This window comes from Heterodontus francisci, unplaced genomic scaffold, assembly GCF_036365525.1.
Source record: "Heterodontus francisci isolate sHetFra1 unplaced genomic scaffold, sHetFra1.hap1 HAP1_SCAFFOLD_51_2, whole genome shotgun sequence".
Lineage (NCBI taxonomy): Eukaryota > Metazoa > Chordata > Chondrichthyes > Heterodontiformes > Heterodontidae > Heterodontus > Heterodontus francisci.
This window is the reverse complement of record NW_027141369.1, coordinates 4960908-4974082: the sequence shown is the minus strand read 5'-3', so window position 1 is coordinate 4974082 and position 13175 is coordinate 4960908. Positions and strand designations below refer to the sequence as shown.

Sequence of the window (13175 nt, the reverse complement as noted above, 5' to 3'; positions counted from 1 at the left end):
AAGTCCCTCTATTCCAACACACACTTTAGAACTGTGTCATTAAGTAAATATTGCCTCTCCCTGTTCCTTATGCCAAAATACATCACCTCACACTTGTCACTATTAAATTTCTTCTGCCACCTGTCTGCCCATTCTGCCAGCCTATCATTGTCCTGTTGCAGGCAGTTTATATCATCCTCACTGTTTGCCACTCGTCCAAGTTTGTTGTCATCGGGATATTTTGAGATTCTACTCAATATTCCAAGATCCAAGTCCTTTATCTTTAGCAAAACAAGCAGTGGTTCTAGCACTGACCCTTGGGGAACACCTCTGTCGACTATCCTCCAGTCTGACAAAGAATCATTTCATAAGACTCCCTGTTTTCTGTCCTGAAACCAATTTTCTATCCAATTGGACACTGACCCTCCTATACCACGAACCTCAATTTTGTAAACCCCACTTTTATGTGGTACCTTGTCAAACGCTTCCTTAAAATCCATATAAACAACATCCACTGCATTCCCTTCATCAACCTGCTCTGTTAGTTCATCAAAAAATGCAGTTAGATTAGTCAAGCATGAACTCCCATTTATAAATCCATGCTCACTCTCCTTAATTAACTCGAACCTCTCCAAGTGACTGTTGATTTTTTACCCTGATTATTCTTTCCAAAACCTTACCCACCGCTGCTGTTAATCTAACTAGCCTGTAGTTACCCGGACTGTCCTTACACCCTTTCTTGAATAAGGGTGTCGCATTTGCCACTGTTTAATCCTCTGGCACGTCCCCCGTATCCAGGGAAGATTGGAAGATTGTAGCAAGCCCTTCCGTTATCTGCATCCGCATTTCCTTTCGCAACCTGGGATGTGAGCCATCCGGACCAGGTGATTTATCTTCCCTAAGGACAGCCAGCCTTTTTAGTACCTCCCTCTCTCAATTTGTACCCTCTCCATTGAATCTACTCTCTTCACTTCGACTGATATTTTGTCAAATTCCACTTCCTTAGTGATCACTGATACAAAGTACTCATTAAGTAGATTAACATTGCCCTGCACCTCTAAGCTTATATTATCCTTTTTGTCCCTCATAGGCCCGACTCAACCTCTTACTACCCACTTATCATTTACATGCTGCTCGAAGATTTTTGGGTTTCCTTTCATGTTGACTGTCAGTCTATTCTCAAAGAAAGAGAGAATAAGCAAATAAAGATGATATAAGTATTTCCCATCCTTGATGAGGTGGAATTTTTTATGCTGTGGGTAGTAATGTCTTGGCCCACGAGTGTGGTGGAAGCAGAGACAATCAATGATTTGAAAAGGAAATTAGATGGATACTTGAAGGAAACAAACTTGCAGGAGGAAACGGACCGAGCTGGTGAGTGGAACTGACTAGATTGCTCCGGGGAGAGCCAGCATGGACGTGATAGGCCAAACGACCACCTTCTGTGCTGTAAATGACTCTGTGTTGTTTCTCAAATTCAATCCACTGGTGCTTGGTAAATAATTTCAAAGTAAATTGTGCAACCGGAAAATCAGGACCAAGGCAAGGGACGCATCAGGAAGCAAAATTGCTGAAACCCGGGATTAAACCAGGAACCTTTAGATTTTCAGTCTAACGCTCTCCCAACTGAGCTATTTCAGCCCTACGTTAACAATGGCCTGGTGTCCTTGTTTTGGAAGAATATACATACATTCAAGTTTTCCAAAAAATTAAAGAACACAACATGTGAGTAATATTCCCAATTGCTTTCTCAGTACTGATGGATTGTGAAGCGGGAGACAGCCAGAAGTGCCACTGAGCCGCACAGACCCCGAGCTGAGAATGAAATGAGATCAAATTCAATCTTTCATAGTGAGATGCTGCTGAGAGGTAAGAGTCATGAATCAAAGCGAAACTTGCTCATTTCAAACACTCCCTGTACTCTCTGCTCATGAAGCCTTACAAAAGGGAAAAACAGAATGGCACTCAAACTCACAACCCTGCCATTAAATGTCTCATATTCGACTGACAGAACTGTCACTTCTACTCGGTCTCTTATTGGATGGATGCAACTCCAAGGCAGGGGTGGCATTCAAATCCTCCCATGGGTCCACATGTCAGACTGAGTTCCATGTTGTAGACTAAAGCAAAGGAAATCTGCTCACTTCCAAAACTATCAGCGAATTGAAGCTGATTACAATGAACATCATCAGAGGTCAGAACTACCTGGTGAAAGAAGACACCCTGAAGAAGGATCCACAATTATTCAAAGGCATCGACAAAGTGAAAAACAAGAAAATCGATGAGTCAATGCAAGCCAAACAACAGAAACACTGAAGAATTCCATTCCATTCCAGTCCTGTCATTTTTGGAGTCAGGTCACAATTGCAGAAACAACTTTACATTCCCACTTGGCTATCTGTACATTGAGTTAATTACAATTTTGTCGACAAGCTCTTTGAATCCAGTTGTCTGGTCCTCAAGCCAGCTCCGGATGGAAGTCAATTCCACCTTCTGCAACGCTGAAACCAATAGATAACCTTAATCTAAAAATGCCAGCAGTTCAGGACTCGTTCGGGATTTGAACCCGGAATCTCTCGCATGTTAATTAACCATATTCCCAAAGCAAGAATCATACCCCTAGACCAACGAAGCACTGACAAGTCAGGCTTTATTAACTGCTGTGGAATTTCACTGGAACCCCCCAGCCAATCATCCATTTTTTTTCAGATCAAAGCAACATCCTGCAAATGCTGAAATAAAAACAGAAAGTGCTGGAAATGTTCAGCAGCTCTGGCAGCATCTGTGCTGTGAGAAACACAGTTAACGTTTCAGGGCACTCACCTTTTGTTTCAGCCATCCTTTCAGACTGCTTCTGTCCATCCAATCTCACTTTCTATTCTATCCACATTCTAACCATTCACTACGTTGCTACATTTTTCATGAATTCCTCATTTCTTTTATTAATGACAATTTTGTATTTCTGGCCTTTGCTTCAGACACCACCACAGGTGGAATCATGTCTCCATCTACCCAATCAAACCACTTCGCTGTATCCACACATTGCAATGTTTCTTTTACCCTGACAGACTGTGGAGTTTCTGCTGCTTGATTGCAGTTCTTGCTTCCCGCCAGTAGATGTCACCTCACTCCAATACAGTGAAGTTTACAAATCTGAGAGAGACACAACAGGAAATAATTGTTCACATTATAGTGAATGTGTGGGATTTAGAAATACTAGGAGTGGAGACGAGTTATTATTGCACTCTGCTATTACATCTTTTATAATGGACTCCAGCATTTTCCCCACGACTGATGTCAGGCTAACCGGTATATAATTCGCTGTTTTCTTCCTGCCTCTTTTTTTAAATAGTTGAGTTACATTAACTACCGTCCAATCCATTGGAACTGTTCCAGAGTCGATAGAATTTTGAAAAAAGACCAGAAATGCATCTGCTATTTCAAGGGCCACTTCCTTAAGTACTCTGGGATGTAGATTATCAGGGCCTGGGGATTTATCGGCCTTCAATCCCATCAATTTCCCAAACATTCCCTACTAATACAGATTTCATACAGTTCCTCCTTCTCATTAGACCCTATGTTCCCCAACATTTCTGGGAGATAATTTGTATCCTCCTTTGTGAAGACAGATCCAAAGTATGTATTTAATTGGTCTGCCATTTCTTTGTTCCCCATTATAAATTCCCCCGTTTCTGACTGTAAGGGGCCCACATTTGTCTTCACTAATCTTTTTCTCTACACATATCTATCGAAGCTTTTACAGTCAGTTTTTATGTTCTCTGCTAGCGTACCCTCATACTCTATTTCCCCCTTCTTAATCAATCCTTTTGTCCTCCTCTGCTAAATTCCAAACTGCTCACAATCTTCAGGTTTGCTGCTTGTTCTGGCCATTTTATATTTCTCCTCCTTGGATCTAATACTTCCCTTAATTTCTTTTGTAAGCCACAGTTGAGCCACCCTTCCTGTTTTACTTTTGCACAGACAGGAATGAACAATTGTTGTAATTCATCCATGCGCTCTTTAAATGCTAGCCATTGCCTATCCACTGTCAACCCTTTAAGTAACGTTCCCCAATCTATCAGAGCCAACTCCCGCCTCATACCTTCATAGTTTTCTTTGTTTAGATTCAGGACCCGAGTCTCGTAATCAACTCTCTCACTCTCCATCTTAATGAAGAATTTTATCATATTATGGGCGCACTTCCCCAAGGGACCTCACACAACAAGATTGTTAACTAATCCTTTCTCATTACACAATACCCAGTCCAGGATGGCCTGTTCTCTGGAAGTGTTATACACCTCTATCAATTCTCCACTCAATCTCCTTTGAGAAAGGCAGAATAATCCTAGCTTTTCCAACCTAACCTTGTAACTAAAATCCCCCATCCCTGGATCCATTCTGGTAAATCGCCTCTGCGTCCTCTCCAGGAGCCTCAAATTCTTTCTAAAGTCTGCTGAGCAGAACTGGAAGCAACACTCCAATTGGGGCCTAACCAGAGTTTTATAATGGTTCAGCATAACTTCCCTGCTTTTGTACTCAATGCCTCTATTTATAAAGCCCAAGATCCCATATGCTTTGCGAACCACTCGCGCAATATGACTTGCCTCCTTCAAAGATTGATGCACATGAACCCCAAGTCCCTCTATTCCAGAACACTCTTTAGAACTGTGCCATTAAGTATATATTGCCTCTCCCTATTCCTTATGCCAAAATACATCACCTCACACTTGTCACTATTAAATTCCATCTGCCACCTGTCTGCCCAGTCTGCTAGCCTATCACTGTCCTGTTGCAGGCAGTTCATATCATCTTCACTGTTTGCCGCTCCTCCAGGTTTGGTGTCATCGGCATATTTTGAGATTCTACTCTGTATTCCAAGATCCAAGTCACTTCCCTTGAGCAAAAAAAGCAGTGGTCCTCGCACTGACCCTTGGGGAACACCACTGTCGAGTATCCTCCAGTCTGACAAAGAACCATTTAATAAGACTCGCTGTTTTCTGTCCTTAAACCAATTTTCTATCCAATTGGACACTGACCCTCCTATACCACGAACCTCAATTTTGTTAACCGCCCTTTTATGTGGTACCTTGTCAAACGCTTCCTTAAAATCCATATAAACAACATCCACTGCATTCCCTTCATCAACCTGCTCTGTTAGTTCATCAAAAAATGCAGTTAGATTAGTCAAGCATGAACTCCCATTTATAAATCCATGCTCACTCTCCTTAATTAACTCGAACCTCTCCAAGTGACTGTTGATTTTTTACCCTGATTATTCTTTCTAAAACCTTACCCACCGCTGCTGTTAATCTAACTAGCCTGTAGTTACCCGGACTGTCCTTACACCCTTTCTTGAATAAGGGTGTCGCATTTGCCACTGTTTAATCCTCTGGCACCTCCCCCGTATCCAGGGAAGATTGGAAGATTATAGCAAGCCCTTCCGTTATCTGCATCCGCATTTCCTTTCGCAACCTGGGATGTGAGTCATCCGGACCAGGTGATTTATCTTCCCTAAGCACAGCCAGCCTTTTTCGTACCTCCCTCTCCTAATTTGTACTCTCTCCATTGCCTCTACTTTCTTCACTTCAACTGATATTTTGTCAAATTCCACTTCCTTAGTGATCACTGATGCAAAGTACTCATTAAGTACATTAACATTGCCCTGCACCTCTAAGCTTATATTATCCTTTTTGTCCCTAATAGGCCCGACTCAACCTCTTACTACCCACTTATCATTTACATGCTGCTCGAAGATTTTTGGGTTTCCTTTCATGTTGACTGCCAGTCTATTCTCATAGAAATATAGAATAAGCAAATATAGAAGATGTAAGTATTTCCCATCCTTGATGAGGTGGAATTTTTTATGTTGTGGGAGGTAATGTCTTGGCCCACGAGTGTGGTGGAAGCAGAGATAATCAATGATTTGAAAAGGAAATTGGATGGATACTTGAAGGAAAGAAACTTGCAGGAGGAAAGGGATCGAGCTGGTGAGTGGAACTGACGAGATTGCTCCGGGGAGAGCCAGCATGGACGTGATAGGCCAAAGGACCACTCTCTGTGTTGCAAATGACTCTGTGTTGTTTCTCAAATTCAATCCACTGGTGCTTGGGAAATAATCTCAACGTAAATTGTGCAACTGGAAAATCAAAACCAAGGAAAGGGACGCATCAGGAAGCGAAATTGCTGAAACCCGGGATTGAACCAGGAAACCTCAGATCTTCAATCTAACGCTCTCCCAACTGAGCTATTTCAGCCCTACATCAACAGTGTCTTGGTGTCCTTGTTTTGGAAGAAAATACATACATTCAAGTTTTCCAAAAAATTAAAGAACACAACATGTGAGTAATATTCCCCATTGCTTTCTCAGTACTGATGGATTGTGAAGCGGGAGACAGCCAGAAGTGCCACTGAGCCGCACAGACCCCGAGCTGAGAATGAAATGAGATCAAATTCAATCTTTCATAGTGAGATGCTGCTGAGAGGTAAGAGTCCTGAATCAAAGCGAGACTTGCTCATTTCAAACACTCCCTGTACTCTCTGCTCATGAAGCCTTAAAAAGGGGAAAAACAGAATGGCACTCAAACTCACAACCCTGCCATTAAAAGTCTCATATTCGACTGACAGAACTGTCACTTCTACTCGGTCTCTTATTGGATGGATGCAACTCCAAGGCAGGGGTGGCATTCAAATCCTCCCATGGGTCCACATGTCAGACTGAGTTCCATGTTGTAGACTCAAGCAAAGGAAATCTGCTCACTTCCAAAACTATCAGCGAATTGAAGCTGATTACAATGAACATCATCAGAGGTCAGAACTACCTGGTGAAAGAAGACACCCTGAAGAAGGATCCACAATTATTCAAAGGCATCGACAAAGTGAAAAACAAGAAAATCGATGAGTCAATGCAAGCCAAACAACAGAAACACTGAAGGATTCCATTCCATTCCAATCCAGAACCCAGTCCTGTTGTTTTTGGAGTCAGGTCACAATTACAGCAACAACTTTATATTCCCACTTGGCTATCTGTACATTTCGTTAATTGCAATGTTGTCGACAAGCTCTTTGAATCCAGTTGTCTGGTCCTCAAGCCAGCTCTGTTTGGAAGTCAATTCTACCTTCTGCAAGGCTGAAACCGATAGATAACCTTAATCTAAAAATGCCAGCAGGCCAGGGCTCATCTGGGATTAGAACCCTGGATTTCTTACATGTTAATCAAGCACATTCCATAAGCGAGAATCATACCCCTAGACCAACGAGCCACTGAACAGTCAGGTTTATTTAGCTGCTGTGGAATTTCACTGGAACCCCCCAGCCAATCATCCATTTTTTTTTTAGATCAAAGCAACATCCTGCAAATGCTGAAATAAAAACAGAAAGTGCTGGAAATGTTCAGCAGCTCTGGCAGCATCTGTGCTGAGAGAAACACAGTTAACGTTTCAGGGCACTCACCTTTTGTTTCAGCCATCCTTTCAGACTGCTTCTGTCCATCCAATCTCACTTTCTATTCTATCCACATTCTAACCATTCACTACGTTACTACATTTTTCATGAATTCCTCATTTCTTTTATTAATGACAATTTTGTATTTCTGGCCTTTGCTTCAGACACCACCACAAGTGGAATCATGTCTCCATCTACTCAATCAAACCAATTCGCTGTTTCCTCCCATTGCAATGTTTCTTGAACCCTGACAGACTGTGGAGTTTCTGCTGCTTGATTGCAGTTCTTGCTTCCCGCCAGTAGATGTCACCTCACTCCAATACAGTGAAGTTTACAAATCTGAGAGAGACACAACAGGAAATAATTGTTCACATTATAGTGAATGTGTGGGATTTAGAAATACTAGGAGTGGAGACGAGTTATTATTGCACTCTGCTATTACATCTTTTATAATGGACTCCAGCATTTTCCCCACGACTGATGTCAGGCTAACCGGTATATAATTCGCTGTTTTCTTTCTGCCTCTTTTTTAAAATAGTGGAGTTACATTAACTACCGTCCAATCCATTGGAACTGTTCCAGAGTCTGCAGAATTTTGAAAAAAGACCAGAAATGCATCTGCTATTTCAAGGGCCACCTCCTTAAGTACTCTGGGATGCAGATTATCAGGCCTTGGGGATTTATCGGCCTTCAATCCCATCAATTTCCCAAACATTCCCTACTAATACAGATTTCATACAGTTCCTCCTTCTCATTAGACCCTATGTTCCCCAACATTTCTGGGAGGTAATTTGTATCGTCCTTTGTGAAGACAGAACCAAAGTATGTATTTAATTGGTCTGCCATTTCTTTGTTCCCCATTATAAATTCCCCCGTTTCTGACTGTAAGGGACCCACATTTGTCTTCACTAATCTTTTTCTCGACACATATCTAGAGAAGCTTTTACAGTCAGTTTTTATGTTCTCTGCTAGCTTACTCTCATACTCTATTTCCCCCTTCTTAATCAATCCTTTTGTCCTCCTCTGCTAAATTCCAAACTGCTCACAATCTTCAGGTTTGCTGCTTGTTCTGGGCATTTTATATTTCTCCTCCTTGGATCTAATACTTTCCTTAATTTCTTTTGTAAGCCACAGTTGAGCGACCCTTACTGTTTTACTTTTGCACAGACAGGAATGAACAATTGTTGTAATTCATCCATGCGCTCTTTAAATGCTAGCCATTGCCTATCCACTGTCAACCCTTTAAGTAACGTTCCCCAATCTATCATCGCCTACTCCCGATTCATACCTTCATAGTTTCCTTTGTTTAGATTCAGGACCCTAGTCTCGGAATCAACTCTCTCACTCTCCATCTTAATGAAGAATTTCATCATATTATGGGCGCACTTCCCCAAGGGACCCCACACAACAAGATTGTTAACTAATCCTTTCTCATTACACAATACCCAGTCTAGGATGGCCTGTTCTCTAGAGGTGTTATACACCTCTATCAATTCTCCACTCAATCTCCTTTGTTATAGGCAGAATAATCCTAGCTTTTCCAACCTAACCTTGTAACTAAAATCCCCCATCCCTGGATCCATTCTGGTAAATCGCCTCTGCATCCCCTCAAGGACCCTCACATTCTTTCTAAAGTCTGCTGAGCAGAACTGGAAGCAACACTCCAATTGGGGCCTAACCAGAGTTTTATAATGGTTCAGCATAACTTCCCTGCTTTTGTACTCAATGCCTCTATTTATAAAGCCCAAGATCCCATATGCTTTGCTAACCACTCTCGCAATATGTCTTGCCACCTTCAAAGATCGGTGCACATGAACCCCAAGTCCCTTTATTCCAGCACACTCTTTATAACTGTGCCATTAAGTATATATTGCCTCTCCCTATTCCTTATGCCAAAATACATCACCTCACACTTGTCACTATTAAATTCCATCTGCCACCTGTCTGCCCATTCTGCTAGCCTATCACTGTCCTGTTGCAGGGAGTTCATATCATCCTCACTCTTTGCCACTCCTCCAGGTTTGGTGCCATCGGCATATTTTGAGATTCTACTCTGTATTCCAAGATCCAAGTCACTTACCTTTAGCAAAAAAAGCAGTGGTTCTGGCACTGACCCTTGGGGAACACCACTGTCCACTATCCTCCGGTCTGACCAAGAACCATTTAATATGACTCGCTGTTTTCAGTCTTTAAAACAATTTACTATCCAAATGGACACTGACCCTCCTAATCCATGAACCCCAATTTTGTTAACCACCCTTTTATGTGGTACTTTATAAAATGCTTTCGTAATATCCATATAAATAACATCCACTGCATTCCCTTCATCAGTATTCTCAGATCGTTTATCAACAAATGCAGTTAGATTCGTCAAGCATGAACTCCCATTGATAAATCCATGCCCACTCTCCTGAATTAACTCAAACCTCTCCAAAGGACTTGATTTTTTTCCCTGACCTGTTGATCTCATGCTGATAGCAAGCTCACCATAGAGCATGTATTTGGCAATGTGACCGTCATCCATTTGGCCCAGTCAACAGAGTCACCGCTGACTCAAGAGGGCAAACATGCTGCGGATGTACTTCCGCATTCGGCAGTCTGTCCTGCCAGGAGATGCCCAGTCTCCATCTGAGGCAGTGGAGGTGGAAGCTGTTCAGCCGCTTTTTTTGGCTTTTATAAGTTGTTGATGCTTCTCTACTATCAAGGAGGGTGCTGAGAACACAAGCCTGGTACACGTGGAGCTTTGTATTTTCGGTCAGTTTGATGTCGGTTCACACTTGTCTTCACAACTTTGACATGACAGCTGCAGCATTGGCAATCCTGGTGCTGATTTCAGCATCAAGGGTCAGATTGCTGGTGATTGTTGATTGAAGGTATGTGAAGCTGTTGACAACCTCCAAAGTGAGGTTGTCGATGTTGATGGAAAGTGGAGTCTCTACGTCCTGGCCCGTAACTTTCATCTTCCTGATGCTGATTGTCAGTCCAAACTGTTTGCAGGCCAGGGAGAACCGATCTACAAGCTGCTGTGACTGAACTTCATTATGGGATGTCAGCACAGCATCATCAGCAAATAGCAACTCACAGACTAGGAATTTACCCACTTTGGTCTTGGCGCACAGTCTTGCCAAGTTGAACAGCTTGTCGTCAGCTCTGATGTGCAGGTGAACACCTGTATCTGAGTAATTGAAAGTGTGCAATAGCAGCATGGAGAAGAATATGCCAATTATAAAGGATGTGATAACTAGACAGTTCGAAAATGATGACATGATTGGGCAGAGTCAACATAGATTTATGAAAAGGAAAACAGGTTTGAAAAACCTGTTGAGATTTTTGAGGATGTTACCTATAGAACAGATAAAGGAGAACCAGTGGATGCGTGGTATTTGCATTTTCCTTTGGTAAGGTCCCACACAGGAGGTGAGTAAACAAAATTAGAGCACATAGGCTTGGGGATAATATACTGATATGGATTGAGAATTGGTTAACAGACCGAAAACAGAGAGCAGGAATAACGGGTCCTTCTCAGGATGGCAGGCTGTTACTATTGGGGTACTGCAAGGATCAGTGTTGGAGCCACAGCTGTTAACAACCTATATAAATGATTTGGATGTGGGGATTAAATGTAATATTTCCAAGTTTGCAGATGACACAAAGCTCGGTGAAATGTGAGTTGTGAGGAGGATGCAGAGAGGCTTCCAGGGGACCTGGAGAGGCTAAGTGAATGGGCAAGAACATGGAATATAATGTGAATAAGTGTGAAGTTATTCACTTTGGTAGAATAAACAGAAAGACAGAGTATTTCTTAAATGGTGAGAGGTTGGGAAGTGTCGATGTCCAAAGGGACCTGGGTGTCCTTGTTCCTGAGACACTAAAAGCTCTGCTGCAGGTGCAGCAATGGCAAATGGTATGCTGTACCCACACGAGGGGTCATGAGTACAGGAGTAAAGATGTCTTGCTGCAATTGTCTAGAGCCTTGGTGAATCCGCACTGGAGTATTGTGTACAGTTTAGTCTCCTCATCTTATGAAGGATACACTTGCCATAGAGGGGGTGAAACAGAGGGTCAACAGACTAATCTTTTTTTTGCATTTATTTCATTTCATCTCAGTTTGTTCAGTTTGCTTACCTACTGTTTTTTTCAGGTTTGTACTTCCTGCTATTCAATATTCAGTCCATTTACACCGAATCTGTACTAATGCTTTGTCTTTCAACACACCATTAACATATTGTTTGCCTTTGCTGCATGACCTTTTGGTCAGCTATGTGGCCTTGTCCAATCTACACCTTCTCCTTTGTTATCTCTTGCCCCACCCCCACCCCACTTGCTTATAACCTGTGACTTTTCTAATATATGTCAGTTCCGAAGATGGGTCACTGACCTGAAACGTTAACTCTGCTTCTCTTTTCACAGATGCTGCCAGACCTGCTGAGTGGTTCTAGCATTTCTTGTTTTTATGTCACCAGACTAATCCCTGGGATGGTGGGATTGTCTGATGAGGAAACTGGGCCTGTATTCCTTAAAGTTTCGAAGAATGAGAGGTGATCTGATTGAAACTGACAAAATTCTTACAGGGCGTGACAGTGTGGATGTAGACAGGATATTTGCCCTGGTTGGTGAGTCTAAAACCAAAGGACATCGTCTCAGAATAAGGAGTAGGCCATTTAAAACTGAGATGGGTGGAATTTCTTCACTCAGACGGTGGTGAATCATTGGAATACTGTGCCCCAGAGGGCTGTGGCAGTTCAATCATTGAGCATGTTCAAGACAGAAATTGATAGAAATCTTGATACTCATGACATCAAGGGATATGGGGATAGCATGGGAAAGGGGCTTTGAGGTAGGTGATCAGCCATGATCGAATTGAATGACAGAGCAGGCTCGACGTTCTGAATAGCTTACTCCGATGTTCCTCTGTTCCTAAGAGAGTTGGCGCCAGCGCGCAGCCCTGCTTTACCCCACTGCTGATCTTGAAAGCGTCTGATGTTGCTCCATTGTAACTGATGGAACTGTGCATGTTCTCGTGGAAAGAAGAGATGATGCCCAAGAGGTCAGGAGGGCAGCCTATGTTCCATTGCAGTTTGAAGAGGCCGTCTCTGCTGACAAGATCAAAGGCCTTAGTGATGTTAATAAAAATGTGTGAGGCTCTGTGGCGCAATGGATAGCGTGTTGGACTTCTAAATAATGATTAAGATGATATTCAAAAGTTGTGGGTTCAAGTCCCACCAGAGTCAGATTTTGGACCAGAAACAGAGGAGCACAACGGAACAACAAATGAAGAAATGCGCCAAAAGCACAGACTCGGAGACAGAGCGAGAGAGAGAGGAGCAGAGCAGGGAAAAAAAAATCGAGGAGTGACGTCACAATGGAGAGTGAGAGCAGGGAAACAGAGACCCGCTGGGGTGAGGAGACAGGATTTGGTTCTTTCTTCGGTGCAGTGGAAGGAGCTTTTTGGTGAGGATCTGGTAAGCTGTGACATCACAGGCAAGCAGGTAGTTGATTGGTTTGGAAGAACCGACCTGCTTGATGCGCATCTGGTAAGTGATTAAGATCCATTTTAGTCCTAACGTTTAAAATAGTAAACAAACTAGTGGTAAGTTTAATAAAATATGCAATAAAATGAATAATTGAATAAAATATTTAAGTAGTTAATTGAAACACGTTAAGGATGACAGGACAGGTGATGTGTCACAGCTGCAGCATGTGGGAGTTCCTGGATGCCAGTGTGATCCAGGGCAAACACGTCTGCAGTAAGTGTT

At 42.5% G+C, this 13175-nt stretch overlaps 2 non-coding genes across 2 annotated transcripts; one reads left to right on the top strand and one right to left on the bottom strand.

Annotated features, from left to right (window-relative positions):
- Positions 1-1547: 1547 nt before the first annotated feature.
- On the bottom strand, positions 1548-1620 carry trnaf-gaa (transfer RNA phenylalanine (anticodon GAA)). Its single transcript has one exon. It is a non-coding gene; the product is annotated as a tRNA-Phe (tRNA).
- Positions 1621-12559: 10939 nt separating this feature from the next.
- trnar-ucu (transfer RNA arginine (anticodon UCU)) lies at positions 12560-12650 on the top strand. The gene is given in 2 exon segments: positions 12560-12596; positions 12615-12650. It is a non-coding gene; the product is annotated as a tRNA-Arg (tRNA).
- The last annotated feature ends 525 nt before the right edge of the window (positions 12651-13175 follow it).